The sequence below is a fragment of the Ovis aries genome, chromosome 3 (genome assembly GCF_016772045.2).
Source record: "Ovis aries strain OAR_USU_Benz2616 breed Rambouillet chromosome 3, ARS-UI_Ramb_v3.0, whole genome shotgun sequence".
Lineage (NCBI taxonomy): Eukaryota > Metazoa > Chordata > Mammalia > Artiodactyla > Bovidae > Ovis > Ovis aries.
Window position 1 is genome coordinate 19281673 of NC_056056.1, and position 21101 is coordinate 19302773.

Sequence of the window (21101 nt, forward strand, 5' to 3'; positions counted from 1 at the left end):
AAGTCTGTTCTCTATGTCTGTCTCCATTGCTGCCCTGCATGTAGGTTCATCAGTCACTACCAAAGGACTTCTTTATGTAGTGACTGGAGTGGTGGCTGGTGAGGGGGTGGAAGATGAGGCTCCGCTTGGGAGCTGTCTGCTTAAGCTCCCAGAAAATAAGAACATCCTGCAATGAACAAAGTAAACTTCAGGAGAGAACTGCAGTTCGTAATACTTTCTGCAGGATGTGTGTCCTGAGTGATGTTTCTCTTGGCAATGGGACTAGCCTGGCATCTGGAAATGAAGGAGGTCCTCTCCTTACTGCAGCCTGGGGGCCACTCTCATTGTAGTAGACTGCCAAAACATACTTCCTTTAAAAGCCACACTCAAGTACCCTTCTTCCGGGACCCTCCAGATCTCTTCTCCCTCCTGAGAACCAATATAATTTCCCACCATTCCTGCCCATCCCAAGCTATTACATAGGAGAGAGATATTGTGTGGGTGCAGGTCATTATGAATATGCAGAAGGATAATGTTTGTATTCAGATGAGAAATGAGACAGTATTTGAAACACAGGCAAGCCAGATTTCAGTCCTGAATGCTTAATCAGTAACTTGAGAGAGCCACAGTGCTATCAATTATTGCTGATACCTTTCGACAGGCAGCATCTCATATAATTGCTGTTGTCTTCTTGCAAAGCTCCAAGGGTTTGCATCCTGTTTCATGGCTTCCCCACAGAGAGGGGTAGGAGAAGTTGCAAGGGAGGGTCAACACCATTCATTAAGGACTATTAATGAGTTACAGAATCCTTTTGCAAGATTTACTCAGAAAAATCATATCTTGCTGGTGAGAGGTTGCTGTGCAGCACCAGGTGGGGAGCCCAGTCTGGCATTTTGTGATGGCCTTGGAGGGATGGGGTTGGAGGAGGTGGGGGAGGAGAGGGGAGAGGGGATGTGTGTATAATGATGGCTGATTTGCATTGTTGTATGGCAGAAACCGACACAACATTGTAAAAATTTTAAAAACATATATTTAAATTTAAAAATAGAAAAAGAAAAAACATATCTTAAGTCCTCAGAACTGGCATGTTTGCATCATGATTGCTTTGGCTCATTCTATAACACTGTAAAAGATTCTGACCCCCTGCAGTAAAACATGGATGACTTACATCCTTTTGAACAAAAGGTAGGAAACAGGATTCCTGATGCAGATTTTTCCATTAGTTGACCAGGTCTCACTGCTTAAAGAGACATCTCCAGGCTTCTGGTTCAAAAGGACAGAGCAGGCAGAGTTTGCTTCTCTTGTTCCTTGTTACTCTAAAATTAAGATATTGAAGTTTAAAAAAAAGGAAGTTCAGAAAAAGAATAAAAAGGAGGGGGAGTAGGGGAAGGAATTGTAAAAGGGAGAGAAATCCACAAATGAGAGATTTCCGCACACTTTTGGAAGATGGAAAGCTGACGGTACAGAGCTGCCAGATGAAATAGGAAGAGAAGTGACAACCTAAGATAAGCTGTTGGGGGCTGGAGGGGAAACGGGGGTCGGCCTTCTGACAGACGAGGCTTGGGACTCTTCCGGTGGACATTGCATCACCCCCAAACCCCTTCATGCATGAGGAAAAGGGACCAGGTGGCCGGCGTGGCTCACTCTGCTTCTGCGTGAGGAAGACTCTTTTCCTGCTGAGCTTTTACCTGGAGTGTGGAGCTGTGTGTTGGGGGTGGGTATTTGCTGGTCACTCTAGAGTGGGGCTCCCCCGGGTTCAGGTGCCCACACCTGCCCACTGAACCATGGTGATGGCTCCTGTGGAAGGATTGTCCTTCCCCGGGGCGGTGGACAGGGCAGGCCTCCTACTATGTAGTTCAGTATCTGCTGGCCTTGGTGCGCCCGGTCTCCTCTCCTGGCAGAGCTGCTGCCCAGAGCCCACAGGCTGACTTTCCTTTCCATAAACTCATAGTTTCGAATCGGAGATTTGGAGGCCACTCAAAGCACACTCAGATTCCAGGCTTTGGTAGGGTTATTTATCACCCTGACTCATTGGAAAAGACCGTGATGCTGGGAAAGATTGAAGGCGGGAGGAGAAGGGGACAACAGAAGATAAGATGGTTGGATGGCATCACCGACTTGATGAACATGAGTCTCAGCAAACTCCTGGAGTTGGTGAGGGACAGGGAGGCCTGGCTTGGTGCAGTCCATGGGGTGGCAAAGAGTTGGACATGACTGAGCGACTGAACTAAACTGATCACCTTGAGGAAATTGTGTAGCAGGAGGGGAGGTGAGGAGGGGGCAAGGAAGCCTGTGTAAACTTGGCCATTAACATGCTCTGCTTATCACAGAAGTCAACCTTTGCAGTACCATGGGCTAAAAAGAGGGTGTGACATGGGACTTCCTTGGTAGTCCAGTGGTTAAGAATTGCCTTGCAATGCAGTGGATGTGGGTTTGATCCCTGCTTGGGGACCTAAAATCCCACATGTGCAGGGCAACTATCCCATGCTACAACTACTGAGGCCATGTGCCCAAAGTAAGATCCCGCGTGACACAGTGACGACCCAGTGTGCTGTCACTAGACCTGATGCAGCCAGTAAATCAACACATTTTTTAAAAGAGTAACATACTCGAAATATCCCACTTTAAGCTCAAACGTTGTCACCAAGAATGGCAATTCTGCAATGTGGAAGTTGTCCTATTTGGATGGTCCATTCTGCACAGAAACAGCCTATGGTCCCAGAGAGGCAGAAAAACGTACAGTTCCCCACTTCCCACTGGAGACCTGAGAATGATCTAGTGAGTTAATGAGCTGAAGGGACAGAGGTCTCTGCTTAAAGCTCAGGTTAAACATTAAATCTCTTGACTTTTTTGTTCACAGCTCTTTAACTTGTCAAGTGGAGCTGAAGTCCTAGCCTGCTCACAACTGTTCCTGATGAACGCCGGTGAGCTGTTTGCACAAGTCCTCCTGCTGGGAAGGCTCTCAGGAACACAACTTCCTCCTCTAGGCCATTGACCGCCTCTTCCTAAGAGGCTGCCCCAGTTCTCTTCCAGGCTGTAACTCACTGAAGGAGCCTCTCAACAGCCTTCTGAGGGTCTGGGGGTATTTCCGGGTCATGGAATTTTCAAGCAGATGAGTAGATCACCCTCCATGCAGGGTTGCACAGGTTGCTCATGGAACAAACATACCAAACCAAGCAGCAAGTCAAGGCTGCAGTCCAGCCACGTTCCATTTGCCAAGCTATCCCCTGGGAAGCAGAGTTGCATCCCCCTAGACAAGGGCAGCATGGGCTCACCAAGGCTCCACCAGTTCCTCTGACACTGTTGACCCAGAACTTTAAGTAGTTCAGTGATGAAGGTAATGACTTCATTTTAAACTAAGCTTTTTACACTGTCTTGCCAAAGAATTTCTCCCAATCCCTGTACATGCATGCACACAGCATCAAAACACAAAGTCCCAGTCATGTTTTTACAAACTAGTCGGGCAAAGACGGGAAAGGAAGCTGGAGAAATATAGTAGGTCTAGAATGCGGTGTCTGGTGGTCCCCAGTACTGCTCTGCAAAAGCTTCCTCCTGGATGTAGGAGTGGGATGACTTCCTCTCATGGGACTGGATGGTCCTGGGACAATCTTGTGTGAAAAAAAGTGAGTGTGTCATTTATGGACTAGAGCAGTCAATTCTGCTGAAATAGCCCCTCAAATTCTCTTTCCACCATGGAGACGGACCATGTTCAAGCTGGTGGCAGCTCTGTCAGTCAGTGTTCTGGAGCATCCCACTAAAGAACTCATCTTGAGGTCTAAGAATTAAATCTTGGCTGTCCCAAGCCAATTCCACTGGGGCTGTTTCTTCCTGTGACATTATCCAGGCTACTGACAATGATACTCTAAAGTAAATACATTGACACTTGGGGCTTCCATGGTGATCCAGTGGCTAAGACTCTGAGCTCCCAATGCTGAGGGCAGGGGCTTCATTCCCTGATAAGGGACCTAGATCTCACATGCCCCAACTTATGGATCCTGCTGCTGCTGCTGCTAAGTCACTTCAGTCGTGTCTGACTCTGCAACAAAGACTGAAGATCCCATGTGCCACAACTAAGACCCAGTGCAGCCAAAAAATAAATATATAATTTTAAAATTAAAAAAAAAATCCCCCCAAATATGAAAGATATTGACGCTCAATTCTGTGAATGAGGCAGGGTCCTAGAGAGTAAAAAAAGTCAGGTTTGTAGTTGTCACGGACCACTATTTCCCTGGGGACTTAAAACATGACTATGTTTAATAGTCAAGTTAATCTTAAACATATATATATATGATATAATATATATCATATATATATTTAGTAAAAGTTACTTTAATGGTAGTTGTGATGGTTAATCTTATGTGCCAACTTGACAGATCTAAGGGATGCCCAGATAGCTGGCAAAACATTATTTCTGGTTGCGCCTGGGAGGGTGTCTCAAGAAGAGTCAGTGGACTCAATATAGCCGAGGCCTTCAATGCAGTTGAGGGCCCACAGGGAACAGAAAGTGGGGGAAGGGAAGATTCTCGCTCTCTGCCTGAGCTGGGGCATTGTCTTCTCCTGCCTGTGGACACCAGCCGTCCTCATCCTCAGGCCTTCAGAGCCAGACTCACTGACATCACTGACTTTTCTGGGTCTCCAGTTTGCAGATGGCAGGTTGTGGGGCTTCTTGTCCTCTATAGCCCTGTGAGCCAATTCCTGTGCTGTGTCCTCTTGGATGCATCTCTTTATGTATTCTTTCCGGCTTCCCAGGTGGCTCAGTGGTAAAGAACCTGCCTGGCAATGCAGGAGGTGCAGGAGACATGGGTTCAATCTCTGGGTGGGAAGATCCCTGGAAGAGAAAATGGCAACCCACTCCAGCATTCTTGCCTGAAAAATTCCATGGACAGAGAAGCCTGGCGGACTACAGTCCATGGGGCCTCAGAGAGTGGGACGCCACTGAGCACAAGAATCCTGGTGGTTCTGTTACTCTGAGAGGCCTGACTAATACAGCAAGTCACATAAAATCTCTGAGTAATAAAAGAGGCAGATTTCCTTTCCTACATTTTTCCCCTCACTTTTTAACATAGCTTTTTATTAACTAGTGTTTTAAACTACAAAGCATGCATGCTCATGGCAGAGGGAAAAAAGCACAATGAGTGCAGAAAGATAAATGTATAAATAAAGCATGCGCTATACCACAGGCCATCCAGGTCCTTCAAGGTAATCACTGTTAACAGTTTATTGTGTTGGCAACCCACTCCAGTATTCTTGCCTGGAGAATTTTATGGGCAGAGGAGCCTGGCAGGCTACATACAGTCCATGGGGTCACAAAGAGTTGGACACGATTGAAGTGACTTAGCATGCATGCACACGTATCTTTTTAGTGATTCCTTTCCTGCATTCCTCCCTGAGGAGGGCATGGCAATCCACTCCAGTATTGCCTAGAAAATTCCAAGGACAGAGGAGCCTGGCGGGTTACTGTCGACGGGGTCACAAAGAGTCAGATACAACTGAGCGACTAACGCTTCAAGGTTTACTTCAAAGACCATTTGGCAAAAAAAAAAAAAAAAAAAAAGGAGTTCCCTGATGGGCCAGTGGTTAGGACTGTTTTCACTGCAGAGGGCACAGGTTCAAGACTTGTAGATCATTTGTCTTATGAAGCCTGAAATATGTCCATCTGGCCCTTTACACAAACTGCATGGAGCCCTGGTTTAGTTGAAAGCGCTCTGAGTTTCGTCCCAGATGACAGGGTTTATTCATGAAAGAAAAGGAAGTTAATATTAACCACCTACAGTTTTTAGTAACTTATTTCTGCCTTCATACCTAACTCAGCGTGCTCACTTGGGGCCCCAGGTGAGATTGCTGAGTTATGAAACCCAAGGGAAAAGGTTCTTGTAGACAAATAAGCCCTTTTAATATTTAAATTTCTTCTTGTGTGTGAACCAGAAATGAGATCTCAAAGTCAGATCTCTTTTTCTACTTCTAGATTTTATTTTTTCTCTACAGATAAAATGTTATCAGCATTTTCCTTCCTGTCCTTTCTCTTATTTAGATACAAATAAAAAGTCTTTCTGCGTTTCTGCAAGTATCAACCCTAGGAATATATTGAGTTATTTTTAATCTACCCAAGAATACTTATCCAAATATGTTTTGATTATTTAAACTGAAAGCAAACACCAAAATGAAATCACCAGAAAAGAAACTCAGTCTGTTTGAAAAAGTATATATCTCACAGAAATGCAGTTTGACTCAACTCTATAAGCACTTGTAAAGCTTTTACCATGCGATAAACTTGGGGAATATATAAATAAATGATTCATAGTTCCTGGCTTCAGGAACTCAGAGACCAGTGAGGGAGACAGCTGTGTTCAAAAATTAAAATAAAAAGAGAAATGTGACATAACAGGTATAAATACTGAGGAAAGACAAGAGGTCAATAAAGCATCCTGGAGAAGACACTAGAGCTGGGTGTTAATAGGAGGAGAGTTTCCAAATTGCAGATGAGAAAGGATCAAGATGTGGAAGGACATATGGATGCTCCCTATGCTGGGGGGTGGGGGGGGGATGGAGGGAAATGAGAGTTGGTGCCCTCTGGTCCAGTGCCCTCCTGGTCCTTAGCTTACTGCTATAGTGGGGAAGGCAGCACCCTGACTTTTTAATAATCATCCTGCATTTGGTACAAAATGAAATCCTAAATTAACGATGGCTTCTCCAGCCCCAGACCGTCACACCCTCCCAGGACAGACAGATGTCATTCTGCCACTCGGAGCACGTGGTCCTTCACGTGTGGCAAGGAGGAGCACACAGCAAAGGCTGGGGCGTGGGGTCAGCCCTGAGGGAGCCTCGGGGAGGGCATGCTCAGAACAGGGTCCTGAAGAAGGAAAAGTGGCTCCTGCGGGGTCCCCAGGCAAAGATTTCAGAGCTCTTGTTTACTGAGAACTAAGATGCCCTGGGCACTCTGTGAGGTTCGGATGGTTTGACCTTTGGGAGCATCACAGGGTAGATTTTGTGGTCTTCCATTTGATGGATGGGGCACTGAGGCTCAGAGAGCCCAAGACACTTGCCCACAGTCACACAGTTACTCAGTGCTGGAGCCTCCGGTGGTCTTGCTACAAATCCCTACTGGCCCCTGACACCTGTCCTAACATTGAGCCCAGGTACCCGGGCCCTGGCTGTCCCTCCATTACCAACGAGCCACCCTAACTAGCAGAGCTGCAGACAGTGACACAAGGGGCTTTGGCGACAGTTTTAACACATGCGCTCCTGTCCTCTGAGGAACCTCTTTCCTAGACCAGGGAGTATCAGCATCTTCCAGACCCCGGGGAGATCCCAGTCCATCTTTCAGTTTCAATCTGGCAGTCTCATACCCTCTCCAGCACTGCCCCACCCCCAGAAGAGCTTCATCTGACTGTGCCTGGAGCCGCCACGACCACCGCCGTGACATCATGCCTCTCTAGGTCCAAGCAAGAGCTGAACACCAGCTGCTCTGAAAGCAAACTTTGGTTGCCACGGTAACTGGGCCATCAGCCTCTTCCTGACTTCAACAGTGCCAGCAACACCACTGTGTCTCAGCTCCAAAAGGCGCCCGCAGCAGCTCACTGTCTGGCTGGGCACAGCGGGGGCAGAACTCCCGTGGTCGGGGTGAGATGAGGTGAGGGGAGTGAGGAGGGTGGGGGCTGAGGAGGAGGTGCAGAAGGGCCTCTCCTTACTGGCTGCCATGTTCTTCAGCCCCAGGGAAAATTTCAGAGGCAGTGCTTTGATCCTGACCGAGGGGCCCTCCCTTTCCTTAACCATCTGTGTTTTGTTGGGGAAACACAAGGGGTGGGGGGATGTTTCTCTGCCTCAGACCCAGCTCTGTGGATCGGAAGTGGCCTTGGTGACCAGGGGGTTTGGTGGTCCTCGGGTGTGAGGTGGGGACCAGGGTGGTAGCCTGGGGCAGGGAGACAGCAAGCTTGGGTTGCTCCTCTCTTGGCGTGGGGGGAGGGGGGGTGGCTCCCTGGGTGGTTGACCAGAGCTCCACCCTGGCCCCAGACTCCTGCCCAGACCTGGGGCCCAAGGAGAAAGGACAGAGGTGCCAGGCAACTGCCAAGGAGACAGAGAAACCATCTCGAGCTGAAGGAGAGTAAGGGGACGTGACGGAAAGCTTAGGGAGGGACCCTGTACCATCAAAGTGGCAGTACAGTAGGGCACAGCGAACTCTGCTCAGTGTTACATGGCAGCCTAGCGGGAAGGGGAGTGTGAGGGAGAAGGGATACCTGTGTCAGGCAGTTAGAATAGGAAGGAGTCCAAAATAGCGGTGGCTAAAAGACAAAGAGGGAGAAGCCCAAAAAAATAGAAAAAGGAAGGTCCGAGGACCCGAGTGAGAACCTCAGGTGAAACATACAGCCCTCCTGGCTAGCCCAGTTTACATAGGGCAGGCTCAGGGGAAGGAGGAAAAACAGATAAAAAGAGGAACCAAAATTGAACTGCTCTCTTCTTTTGGGTCGGCCTGCCCTCACGCCTCGAGGATGTTTTCCTTTGCTTGCCAAATAAAACTGAGCTGTAACCGAGCTGTAACACTGGTCTGCCGCTTCCAACGTTTGCTGTGGTGAGACAGAACCAAGGAAATTACACACTCCCCTGACACACGTGTATGTATGGCTGAGTCCTTTTTCTGTCCACCTGAAACTGTTACAATATTGTTAATTGGCTATCCTCCTATATTAAGTAAAAAGTTAAAAAAAAAAGGCAGTAGGGGGAAAACTCTGGAAATCTGTGTAAAGTCTGCCGTGTACTTAGTAATGTTACACCTAAGTTGATGTCTTATTTTTCAACTTTTCTGTGGTTATGCCACATGTTAACAGTAGGGGGAGCTGGCTGCCGTATAGAAACTGTACAATTCATATCTTCTATAAGTCTGACATTATTTTAAAATAAAAAGTTTCTAAAATTGTGTATATTTCTTCACGGAAATAAAAGGAGGTGCTGGCTTCAGTATCTTGGCACACTGTAAAATAATTCTGTCACACTGCCTGTTGGCCCCTCTAATTCTGGCACAGTCATGCCATCCAGACCACTGGGCAAAGGTCTAAAGAGACCATGGACAACAGGGATGAGAACTGGCCTCTTCTTTAAAAAAAGAAAAATACAGCTTTTGATTTTGTATTGGGGTATAGCCAGTTAAAAATGTTGTGACAGTTTCAGGTGAACAGTAAAGGGGCTCAGCCAAACATATACACGTGTCCATTCTCCCCCAAACTTTCCTCCTCATCTGGGCTGCCACATAACGTTGAGCAGGGTTCCCTGTGTTACACAGTAGGTCCTTCTTGGTTGTCCAGTTAAAATATAGCAGTGTGTACATGTCCATCCCAAACTCTCTAACTATCCCTCCCCTCTAGCAACCGTAAGTTCGGAGAACTGGCCTCTTCTTAGTGCTCCAGCATCATTCTAAATTCCCTATTAATTCCAGTTACTCAGTTACTTGGGGGTCCTCCTTGACTCCTCTTCTCTCACAACCCCCCTTTAAACTACCAGTAATTCCCTTAGTTCTGCCTTCTGACTCTATATCTAGAATCTGGCCCCTTCTTACCACCTCCATTGCCCTCTCTCACCTCTCTCCAGCCCCGCTGGACTCCTTGCTCATCCTCAGCCATGCCAAACACATGCACCTCAGGGCCTTTGCACTGATTGTGTCTGCCTCACCCTTCCAGAAAGCTGTACAGCTCATATCCATCCATACCCCCCGCAATGCCCCCTCCCATTTCATTATCACAAGGAAGCTTATTCTAAATTGAATCTCCCCTCCTACACTTCAGATCCTCTTTATTTGGCTCTATTTTCTTTCCAAAGCCCATTCTCCTCCTAACATACAATTTGATATACTTATTAATTATGTTGATAATTTGCTTCTGTTTTTCTCCTGCTAGAATACAAGCTCCCGGGGCCAGGATTTTTTCTGTGTTGTCCCTGGCGGTGACCCCAGCATCTAGAATAGGGGTTGGCCCTTGGTAACTATTTGCCGAGTCAGTGATTAGTGTGAGAGAAGTCACTCTTGCTCTCCAGGGACAAGCATGGGCAAACTGTTCACAGAACTGTTCTGTTGTAGGTGTTTGTTTCTCCAGAGCAGAAATATGTCACACGAACATGGTTCTGCCAAGCCCAACCCAGAAATGGGGTCTGTTCTCAAATGTCAGCTTTATGGAGCAGTGGCACCTTGGAAATGGAGACACTCAGGTGTGACTCTGACACCATCTCTGTAGCTTAATCTCATGGTGCCTCAGTCTCTCCATCCATCAAATGGGGATTAATAGTACTTGCCTCATGAAGCTGCTGTGAGAAGTGAATAAAATTAAATGTGGTCACGCATGTCAAGCCATCAGCACAAAACAGCGTCTAGCCCATAACAAGCACTCAAAGAATGGGAGCTCAGATGCATTTGTAAAAGGTGACCGTTTAAAATCCAAAATACATTTTCCCAGAGAATGAATAGAAAAAGCTAATTATTCCTTAGAGCTCATGAGAAGAGTTTGGTCATTGAACTGAGGATGTCTAATCAGCCCAAGGCTGATCACAGTTCTGTGAACATTCACTGGGGACATGCTGGTCAGTGCAGCCATGACAGGCAGTTCTTGCTTCTTAACCACTGCACAACTGGGTTCTGCCTGCTGGCTCCAGACTCATCTTATCAATAGGATCGGAAAGCAAAGTAGGGCAGAACTCAAAGAACCTTTAGCAATGCATGCGTGCGTGCTAAGTCACTTCAGTCATGTTCGACTTTTTGTGAACCCCGTGGACTGTAGCCCTCCAGGCTCCTCTGTCCACAGGACTCTCCAGGCAAGAATACTGGAGTGGGGTGCCATGCCCTCCTCCGGGGGATCTTCCCTACCCAGGGATCAAACCAGCGTTCCCTATGCCCCCTGCACTGGCAAGCAGGTTCTCTACCCCTAGCACCACCAAGGAAGCTTACCCTTAGCGACGACAGTCTAAATGCCACCCTTCAGCATGATCAAGCTGAGGCCTGGAGACGGTGCAAATGCCACGCCCAGGGTCACACAGCTGGCGCGTGCCTCACACTCCTCCAAACTCCATGTCCTGCTGTAAGGACTGAATGAAGCCCATGGATGAAGCATCTTAATCAGATGCCTGTTACACTGAGTGCACAGCTTCCCAGCGTCACCAGCTGGTGAGGGAGAGGAATTCAACACAGGTCTGTCTGCTTCCAGAATCATCTCTTTGATGCTCTTGACCTCAACCACATTAATAACTGACTATAGTGAAAGTGAAAGTCGCTCAGTCGTGTCCAACTCTTTGCGACCCCACGGATTATACAGTTCATGGAATTCTCCAAGCCAGAATCCTGGGGTGGGTAGCCTTTCCCTTCTCCAGGGAATCTTCCCAACCCAGGGATCGAACCCAGGTCTCCTGCAGATTCTTTACCAGCTAAGCCACAAGGGAAGCCCAACAACACTGGAATGGGTAGCCTATCCCTTCTCCAGCAGATCTTCCCGACCTGGGAATCGAGCTGTGGTCTCCTGCATTGCAGATGGATTCTTTACCAACTGAGCTATCAGGGAAGCCCTTAACTGACTATGCAGGGATTAAAATGTCTTCTTTGTAATAAATACATGTCCTGGTGTCTTCTATACAATGAACGACTATACCACTGCTCTCGGCCTCGGCACGTGGGGCCTAAGCTTCCTTCTTCCATGTCTTATTCTGTCATGTTTCGCATCACATCGCTCTCACAGCTTCTGGAGAACAGCAAGGCTGCCTTCTGTTTGGCTCCCAGCCTTTTGCGGAAAAAACTTGTTTGTGTCCCAAAGGCCAAGCACGCCCCCTGCTGACCACTAGTGGGATACTTTCTCCAGGACAAGACTCCCAGTTGGAGCTTTGTAAGGCAAATAGATGGGGAGAAAATAGAAACAGTGGCAGATTTTCTTTTGGGGGCTCCAAAATCACTGCGGACGGTGACTGCAGCCATGAAATTAAAAGACACTTGCTCCTTGGAAGAAAATTTATGACCAACCTAGACAACATAATGAAAAGCAGAGACATTACTTTGCCAACAAAGGTCCGTCTAGTCAAAGCTATGGTTTTTCCAATAGTCATGTATGGATGTGAAAGTTGGACTATAAAGAAAGCTGAGCACCAAAGAATTGGTGCTTTTGAACTGTGGTTCTGGAGAAGACTCTTGAGAGTTCCTTGGACAGCAAGGAGATCCAACCAGTCAATCCTGCAGGAAGTCAACCCTGAATAGTCACTGGAAGGACTGATGATGAAGTTCCAATACTTTGGCCACCTGATGTGAAGAGCCAACTCATCGGAAAAGACGCTGATCCTGGGAAAGATTGAAGGTGGGAGGAGAAGGAGGCGACAGAAAATGAGATGGTTGGATGGCATCATCGACTCAACGGACATGAGTTTAAGCAAACTCCGAGAGATGGTGATGGACAGGGAAGCCTGGCATGCTGCAGCCCATGGAGTCACAAAAAGTCAGACATGACTCAGGGACTGAAGAACAACAACAAGGGGGCTCCCAGAACCTCCACATGGGAGAGGCAGAGGGGCTGTCACCTGCCCCTAAATTGAGGGAGTGGGAGCGGCTGTGGAGCTTGACTGATGCCCTTTGGAAAGCCACTGTTTGGAATGAGTTGTATGTTAAATCTCACGAGCCTTGTGGGCCTTGTAAGGACTCGCACTTCTGCTCTGCGCTGGATGGGACAGGTGAAGACAAAGGGCATCAGGATCAGCACAGAATGTGGGACCCTGGCATCCTGGCCCCCATCTGCACTCTCTCCATGACCTCATCCTCATCCTTCTACTTCCTGGGACATTTTCTGGCCCCTTTGGGTTGTGTCTACCCACCCTAAGTATGATTCTGCAGGTTTCTGAAAATGTACATCAGTCAGGCCCAGTCACCACCTGTCTAATCTACCCCCCTGCTGCCCGGGGCTGAGCCCAGATAAGCCTCCCATCAGGCACAGGAGGAGAGAGGAGAGCGACACCTCCCAATGCTTCCCCGGTCTCCTCGGGCAACGTGGCAGTGGGCCTCTTGGGTGAGGGATACAGGGCGGGGGCCTTGGAAACTCCTGGAGCAAATTCACAGCATTGTAAGAGCTACCATTTTCTGAGGATCTCAGCATGCCAGCCACTGTGTCAGACCTGCGGTGGATCCTCACTTAAGCCTCACAACATCCTACTGCAGTGCGGATACCCATTTCACAGATGCGGGAGGTAAAGTGCGATGGAAAAGCAGCTTGTCCAGTTACACAGCCAGCAGGTGGCAAGGAGGGTCTGCCTCGGGGTGTCTTGCTCCAAAGGCCCCCACTGTTTCTGTGTCCACCTCACATGAATCTGGTCTCTTTTCAACATTTTTCACTGAATGGTGTCATGTGATATGTAACAGATAATAGTATAAATTTTGTTCCAAACTCTACATGGTCCACTTATTAAAATTAACTATAAAAGTTAATGCTGGAAATGTACATAAAAACCACAACTTAAAAAAAAATATTTGTCTATTTGTCTGTGATGGGTCTTAGCTGTGACATTCAGGAGGCAGCATGTGGGATCCTGTTCTCCAACCAGGGATCTAACTCAAGCCCTCTGCACTGGGAGCTCAGAGTCCCAGCCACTGGACCACCAGGGAAATCCCTCTTTTTTAAAAAAAAAAACAAATGTGAAATAATGTGCTGACGAGGAGATAAAGAAGTTGGAACCCTTATGCAGTCTTAGTGGGAATATAAAATGTTGCAGCCACTGTGGAAAACAATATGGCAGTTGTTCAAAAAATTAGATTATTCTCTGTACTTGAGAACACTTTTTTTTTTTTTTTTTTTTGGCTGTGTGACACATGGGATCTCAGTTCCCCTACCAGGGATAGAACGTGTGCCCCTTGCATCAGAAGCTGGGAGTCTTAACCACTGGACTGCCAGGAAGTCCCCTTAAAGACATTTTTCTTTAAAGAGGAAGAAAAACATGCCACGTCTTCTGATCACAATGCCAAAGAATGTTACAAACTACTGCAATAAAAACTGAGAGTGGAAACTAAAAGATATCCCAAGCTGAAATCAAACCAACATGGATAATTAACAGTTTTGACCTTCTAAGTAACTCAGATCAACGTGTTCAAATAGGCATGTAGCATTGATGAGACGATGCTACAGGCCTGTTAGAACAGCTGAAATAATAAAACACTGGTGATACCAAGTGCTCGTGAGGAAGGGGAGTGATTGGGGTTCTTGTTCGTTGCTGTTGAGGATGCGAATGAGGGCACAACCACCGTGCAAGACAGTTTGTCAGTTTCTTGTAAAGTTTAGGATCCCCTCAGCATGTGATGCAGCAGTGACACCTCTGTGTAGTCATCCTAGAGAAATAAAAACGTATGTTCACACCGAAACCTGTGTGCGCACATTCCTAACAGCTTGATCTGTTCTCGCCAAAGCCTGGAGAAAACCCTGAGGTCCTGTACCAGTGGCGCATCTGCACCATGGACACCTCTCAGCAACAAAAAGGAACAAACTTCTGATCCACTCGGCAACCTGGGTCATCTCAAGGGCACTACGCTGAGTGAAAAAAACCCTGTCTCAAAGGGTACACACTGGGATTCCATTTATGTGATGTTCTCTAAGTGACAGAGTTGTGAGGAAGGAGACCAGACTGGCGATTGCCGGGAGTCGGGGGTTGGGGAGGGCATAACTATTAAGGACTAGTTCTTCCCTGGTGGTACAGTGGATAAGAATCCCAAACTGAAATCAAACCAACATGGATAATTAACATTTTTGACCTTCTAAGTAACTCAGATAAACGTGTTCAAATAGGCATGTAGCATTGATGAGACAATGCTACAGGCCTATTAAAACAGCTGAAATAATAAAACACTGGGTGATACCAAGTGCCAATGCAGGGGACCACGAGTCTGATCCCTGGCCCGGGAAGATTCCACGTGCTATGGAGCAACTGAGCCCCTGTGGCACTCAGGCTGAGTTCACGCGTTGCAAGTGCTGAAGCCCACGTGCCGGGAGCCCATGTTCTGCAACGAGAGAAACCACTGCGATGGAAGCCCTCACACGGAAACCAAGGGTAGTCCCCGCTCGCTGCAACTGGAAAATGCCTGCAGCAACGAAGACTGCGTGCAACCAAAAGTAAACAAATAATATATTTTTAAAAAAGACAACTATTAAGGACTAGCCTGGGGAGTTTCCTTCAGGTGACAGAACAGTTCTGCATCCTGATTTGGTGATGCTTATTCAAATCTACACATGCGATAATATTTCCAAGAATCATGTACACACACACACGAATGCATGTAGTAACTAGTAAAATGTGCATGTAGTAACTGGTGAAATTGTCAAATAAAGGTGATAATTTACTTAACGGGATTGCACCAGTGCCAGCTTCCTGGTTTTAACAATGCACGATGGTTGTGTAAGGTGTAAAGGGAACCTGGGTGAAATACACAAGAACCTTGTTCTAATTTTGCAGTTTCTTCTGTGTCTTGAAATCTTTCAAAATAAAAACTTATCATTTAGGAAAAAAAGAGAAAAAAAAGATGTAAATGAAAAATGATGAAATAAAACTGCAACATATATTACAGAAAAAAGAGGTGCCATTCAAAATGTATGGAGCTCCTATGAATCACCATGAAAATAAATAGCTCAGTCAATGTGTGGACAAATGTCAGGAAGTTCAGAGAAAAAATACAAATGTCCATATGTCTATATTCAACCTCACTAATAATCAAATACATTCAGAATAAGATAAGGAAATCTGAGTTTCCATCCATGAAGACTGATGGATTCAGAGGAAGAGCCACTCCCAGGCACTGCCAGTGAGAGTAGGGATTGGCCAACAGTCTAACCTGCAACTTGGTGGCACCTATCCAAATTTTAAATGTTTACCTCACTGGATCCAGTAATTCTGCTTCTAGGAAACACAAAGATATATGTTGCAGCGTCAGTTATAATAGTAAAAAACTGGAGATGGCTTGCATACTTGTTACAGAGGGCTGGTTAGACAAACTGCAATAATGGCGACTACTACTCACTTGTTGCTTTCAATGTTCCAGGAACTTTCCTGAGTATTTTACAGGTAGTAACTCAGTTTAACCCTCACAACCATCCTATGAGGTAGGTTCTAAACACTGTTATTATGCCTGTTTTACCACTGGGGAGACAAGCCAGTGAGGAGCTGATGATGGAAGCATGTCTACCCAAGAAAGACAAAGAAATTCTTACTCTCCCCACTTTACCTTTGATTACAAAACTGTAGCCTAGTAAGTTCTTGGGGGTGTGGCATCCCTTTGCCCACCCAACTATAAACCTTACAAGCATCTTATTCTGATAAGCCACTTCTTATCTATCACTTTGCCTCTCACTGAATTCTTTTCTGCTCTGAGACATAAAGAACTGGGATACAGGAGCTCTTCGGAGCCCCTGAAATGACATCAAATGGTTTCAAAAATCATTCTGCTCCTGGAGTAGGAAATGGCCACCCACTCCAGTCTTCTGCCTGGAAAATCCCTTGGACAGAGGAGTCTGGGGTGGGGGCTACAGTCCATGGGGGTTGCAAAGAGTTGGACATGACTAAGCACGCACAACTTGGAGATGCTGAGATAGGCAGGATCAGTCCTCCTAACTCCTTGAGATAGAAACCTGAGACCCAAGGAAATTCTGTAACTTTCCCAGGATCACACAGCTGTGGTGTGTCCCACCGAGCCCGACTCTAGAGCCTATGCTGTTTTTTTACATCAGCATTTCCTAAATTGTGTTTTGTTCCATGAAATACATGTTTTCATAAGCAAAAAATAATAATAATAATCCATTGTGCTCTACACATACACAGTGCTGTATGTCAACTATATCTCAATGAAACTGGAAGAAAAAAGCATATAGGAACTACACAGCCTGGGGCGCTGCCCTTAGCCCCCACACCCCAGCCAGGGGACGTGTGTCTTGCAAAGCTCTTCCTCTGGCTGGAGCTCATTTTTCCCTCGAGGTGAAAGTGAAGCTTTCAGGAGGATGCAGAAGGTGCTGATTTATGTAGGGGGACCACCCTCTCCAGAGCTCTCCAAGGCCGGTTCTACCCTGGGGAGCTGATACCCTTCCCAGGCGAACAAAGTAAACTAACTTCAAAAGAAAAACAATAAGCTGGATTACGTGCACATACCTGCTCAGTCATGTCCAACTCTTTGTGACCCGATAGACAATAGCCCGCCAGGCTTTTCTGTCCATGGAATTTCCCAGGCAAGAATACGGGAGCTGGTTGTCATTTCCTTCTCCAGAGGATCTTGCCAGCCCAGGGATCAAACCAGCATCTCCTGCATCTGCTGCCATTGGCAGGCAATTCTTTAGCATTGAGCCACCTGGAATGGAAGTCATACCATCAGCACTGGAGATTAGAAGGAAAAGAGCAAGAATTTAAACTTAAGAAGCCTACAGAAGTCTGGATTTGGGATTTTAAGAAACACATTGCTTTTGAGATGCTAATATTTGTGCCACATGGTGGAAATGATATCCCCTGCAACTACTTTAATTTACCATGAAGATGTTTAAAGATCAACTTACATGTGTACAAAGGAGCATGCTACTTTTCAATGTCATTTTTTAGGGGCTACCCCAGGAAAAAGAAAAGCCCTGGTCTCAGTCCTGCACTGTGCTGGCTGCCTGATTCTGTCTGGATGACTGATGCCCTGAATCTGTTTGTCTGGAATTTAGGGTTCCACCAGGCTGTGGGGGCAAGAACTGCCTAAATTCTTCTCCCATCTTCGGTATGGTTGAGGCCCATATCAAAGGCTCCAACGGTTTGGGGCAAGGAGGGGTGGGGTTCTTCCTGCTTAACCATTTCCTGCCCAATTCTGGTGAGCTGTACATAAATTAATTTCAAAGTTTTAACTAAAAGGGTAGGCCAGGGCTTCCCAAGTAGTCCAGTGGCTAAGAATTTGCCAGCCAATGCAGGGGACACAGGTTCGATCCCTGGTCTGGGAAGATCCCACATGCCATGAGGATAACTAACTCTTGAGCCACAACTACTGAAGCCAGTACCCTAGAACTTGTGCTCTGTAGGGAGAGAAGCCGCCCCAAGGAGCCTGCCTGCCACAACTAGAGAGTAGCCCCTGCTGGACACAACTAGAGAAAACCTGTGGGCAGCATTTCTTCCAAGAAGAGACATTCTCTTTAACAAATGCTAGTTCTCTTTGAACAATGTAAAGGCGAATTTCAAAGATGTCCTCCTTCTATTAAATAGGAGAAAATCTGGGTTTTTGAGTGGGCTTCCCAGATGGTACTAGTGGTAAAGTATTCACCTGCCAATGCAGGAGACTCAAGAGGCGTGTGTTCAGTCCTTGGGTCGGGAAGATCCCTTGGAGCAGGAAACAGCAACCCACTCAGTATTCTTACCTGGGAAATTCCATGGACAGAGAAGCCTTGCAGGCTACAGTCCATGGGGCTGCAGAGAGTTAGACACGAAGGAGCACATAATTTTTCCTGGGCTTTTGACCCAATACCCCTTATGTATCTCTTTGTTCTTTGGTCCAGGGCAAAGTTCTTACAGGCTGGAAGTGCTTCTTGGTGCAGCTGGGATACACAGTCTAGGTTCAAGATCTCTATGCCATGATGCCTCTTCTTCCTCATTCTTTGAATTCAACCATTGTGTGTCCACTCACGGGCACTGCCTTCTTCACCCCCATCCCCATGCTCAATCTGACGACCTAAGGCGGCACAGCAGACAATGACAAGCTGAGGAGTGATGGGGCAGCCCCATAACACAGACATCAGGCCTGAAGAGAGCAGTCAAGTTGCCGCTCAGACCAGGCACACACTGCAGCTGGGATGTCCAGAGGTGACACCCTTTAGCATGGATGTCATCAGACCTGGCTAGTTAGGACAGGCCTCAGGTCAGAATTTCAAGGGATGGATGCTTTCATGAGAGTAAGAATTAGGAGAGGAGGCACAGGGGCTTTGTGGAGTTGAGACACTTGGGCCTGGTTCCCTCTTCCTAATGAGTTACCCCTTTGTTTCCTTGGAGGAAACTTGGCCCCCACTTGTGATGGCCGGCGGGTGCAGCAGGGCCCTCTGGCTTGGGCGACAGGGGCTGCTTCTGCTTCACTCATCGGCATGAGGAATACTGTGGTGGTGATGGGGAGGAGGCAAAAGAGATGGAGACAGAGGGCCTGGAATAGCAAATCCAGGGCTGCGGTTAACTGACGACCCAGAGATGAACTGAGCTAGGAACCTAAGAAAAACACACTGGAGTAATTTGAGTTTTGGGTTCCAAGGAGCTAAGAGTGTTCAACGAGACTGACTAAATGGCAAGGATTGAGCTAAATATCTTACCCCATTTAGTCCTTAGGCTCACCCCGTGGTGTAGAAATCATCACGCCCATTTTATCAGTAGAGCAACAGGCTCAGAAATGTCAAGTGATTGGTCCAAGGCCATCGAATAAATAAGAAGTGACACAAATTCAGACCTGAATCCAGTGTTGGGCCCTTTATACCACTATACTGATCTGGTCTAAAAGCACCTGAACTGCCAGGAAGTGAATTGTCGGGGTTTTGTGGGTGGATTCTCCTGGGCTTTTCTTCTCTCCCTCTTGAAGTTGTTATTTAGCTAAGATGGTGGGCAGTGGCCTAGGACATTTTATCTCTGTCCTGGAGCTGACCCTGCTTTTCCCCCTCCCCTCCCTAGCCCCCTTATTGTTTAGTCCCTAAGTCATGTCTCTTTTGCAACCCCATGGACTGTAGCACACCAGGCTCCTCTGTCCACAGAATTTTCTAGGCAAAAATAGTGGAGTGGGTTGCCATTTTCATCTTCAGGGGATATTCCCAACCCAGGGATCAAACTGAGTCTTCTGTACTGGCAGGCGGATTCTTCACCACTGAGCCATCAGGGAAGCAAGCCTGCAGCCCCCTACACACTCACTAAAAGCAGGAATTACATCCTATTTGTTTAGGTTGCTCTCAGTCGACCAGTTCAGAATAACATTAAGGTGGCTGCACCCCCATCCTCCCAAACACACACACACACACACCATTGTACTTAGAAAAAAAGTCAATATGATTGCTTCTTTATCCAGGGAAGAAGGCTATTAGAGAAGAAATTATTCAGTAATAAGCCGACAGGAAGCTGAATTGGGGAGAGAACTAAACTAACCTTCTGCTAAGTCGCTTCAGTCATGTCCGACTCTGTGCGACCCCATAGACGGCAGCCCACCAGGCTCCCCCGTCCCTGGGATTCTCCAGGCAAGAACACTGGAGTGGGTTGCCATTGCCTTCTCCAATGCATGAAAGTGCAAAGTGAAAGTGAAGTTGCTCAGTCGTGTCCGACTGTTAGCGACCCCATGGACTGCAGCCTTCCAGGCTCCTTCATCCATGGGATTTCCCAGGCAAGAGTGCTGGAGTGGGGTGCCATTGGATCTGCACAATCATGGCCTGACATTCTTATTTTTCTTTCTTTTTCAAGTCAGTCTTTCAGACATAGCCTGGAAGGGGCAAACCCACAGCCTTTGGGAGAGGGGCTTGACCTGGGCCCAGGAAGACCAGAGCAGGGTTCTGGAGACAGACAGGAGAGTATGGAAAGGCCCAGACTGGAGGAAGGAGGGTAATATGGGGTCCCTCCAGGTAAGATGGGGGGTGCATTTTCAAAGGAGATAGATATATGGAGGGGGATGTCCCTTGGCAAGTTTTCTGGCATTAGGCAGAGAGACTGGAGGGCAGAGGGAGGTGGATCCAACTCCACCCCTCAGCCCACTGCCTCGCTCTCGAAATTCTACAGCCCATAGTCATGCCTGGAATGGAGTATTCCATCTTCCTGCTTCCCAATGATATGTTTTCAACAGAGAAGTCTGAGCATCCAGAAGGTCTGAAAGATGGGGTGCCAACTTCAGGAAGAGGAAGGAGGTGCTCTAGAGCCACATACGTAGCTCAGTTTAGAGGAGGGTTGACTTGCTTCCTAGCAGTTGAGAAACAAAGAACTCCATGGAGGGGAGGGCCCGATAGACTGCAGAAAGGAAATCTCATCAACAAACTGTGGGATACCCACACAGGGGAGTATTGTCCAATGGATACCCACACAGGGAAATATTGTCCAGCTTTAAAAAGGAATGAAGTTCTGACTCAGGCTACAACATGGCTGAATGCTGAAGACATTATGCTACAAGTCATAGGGTG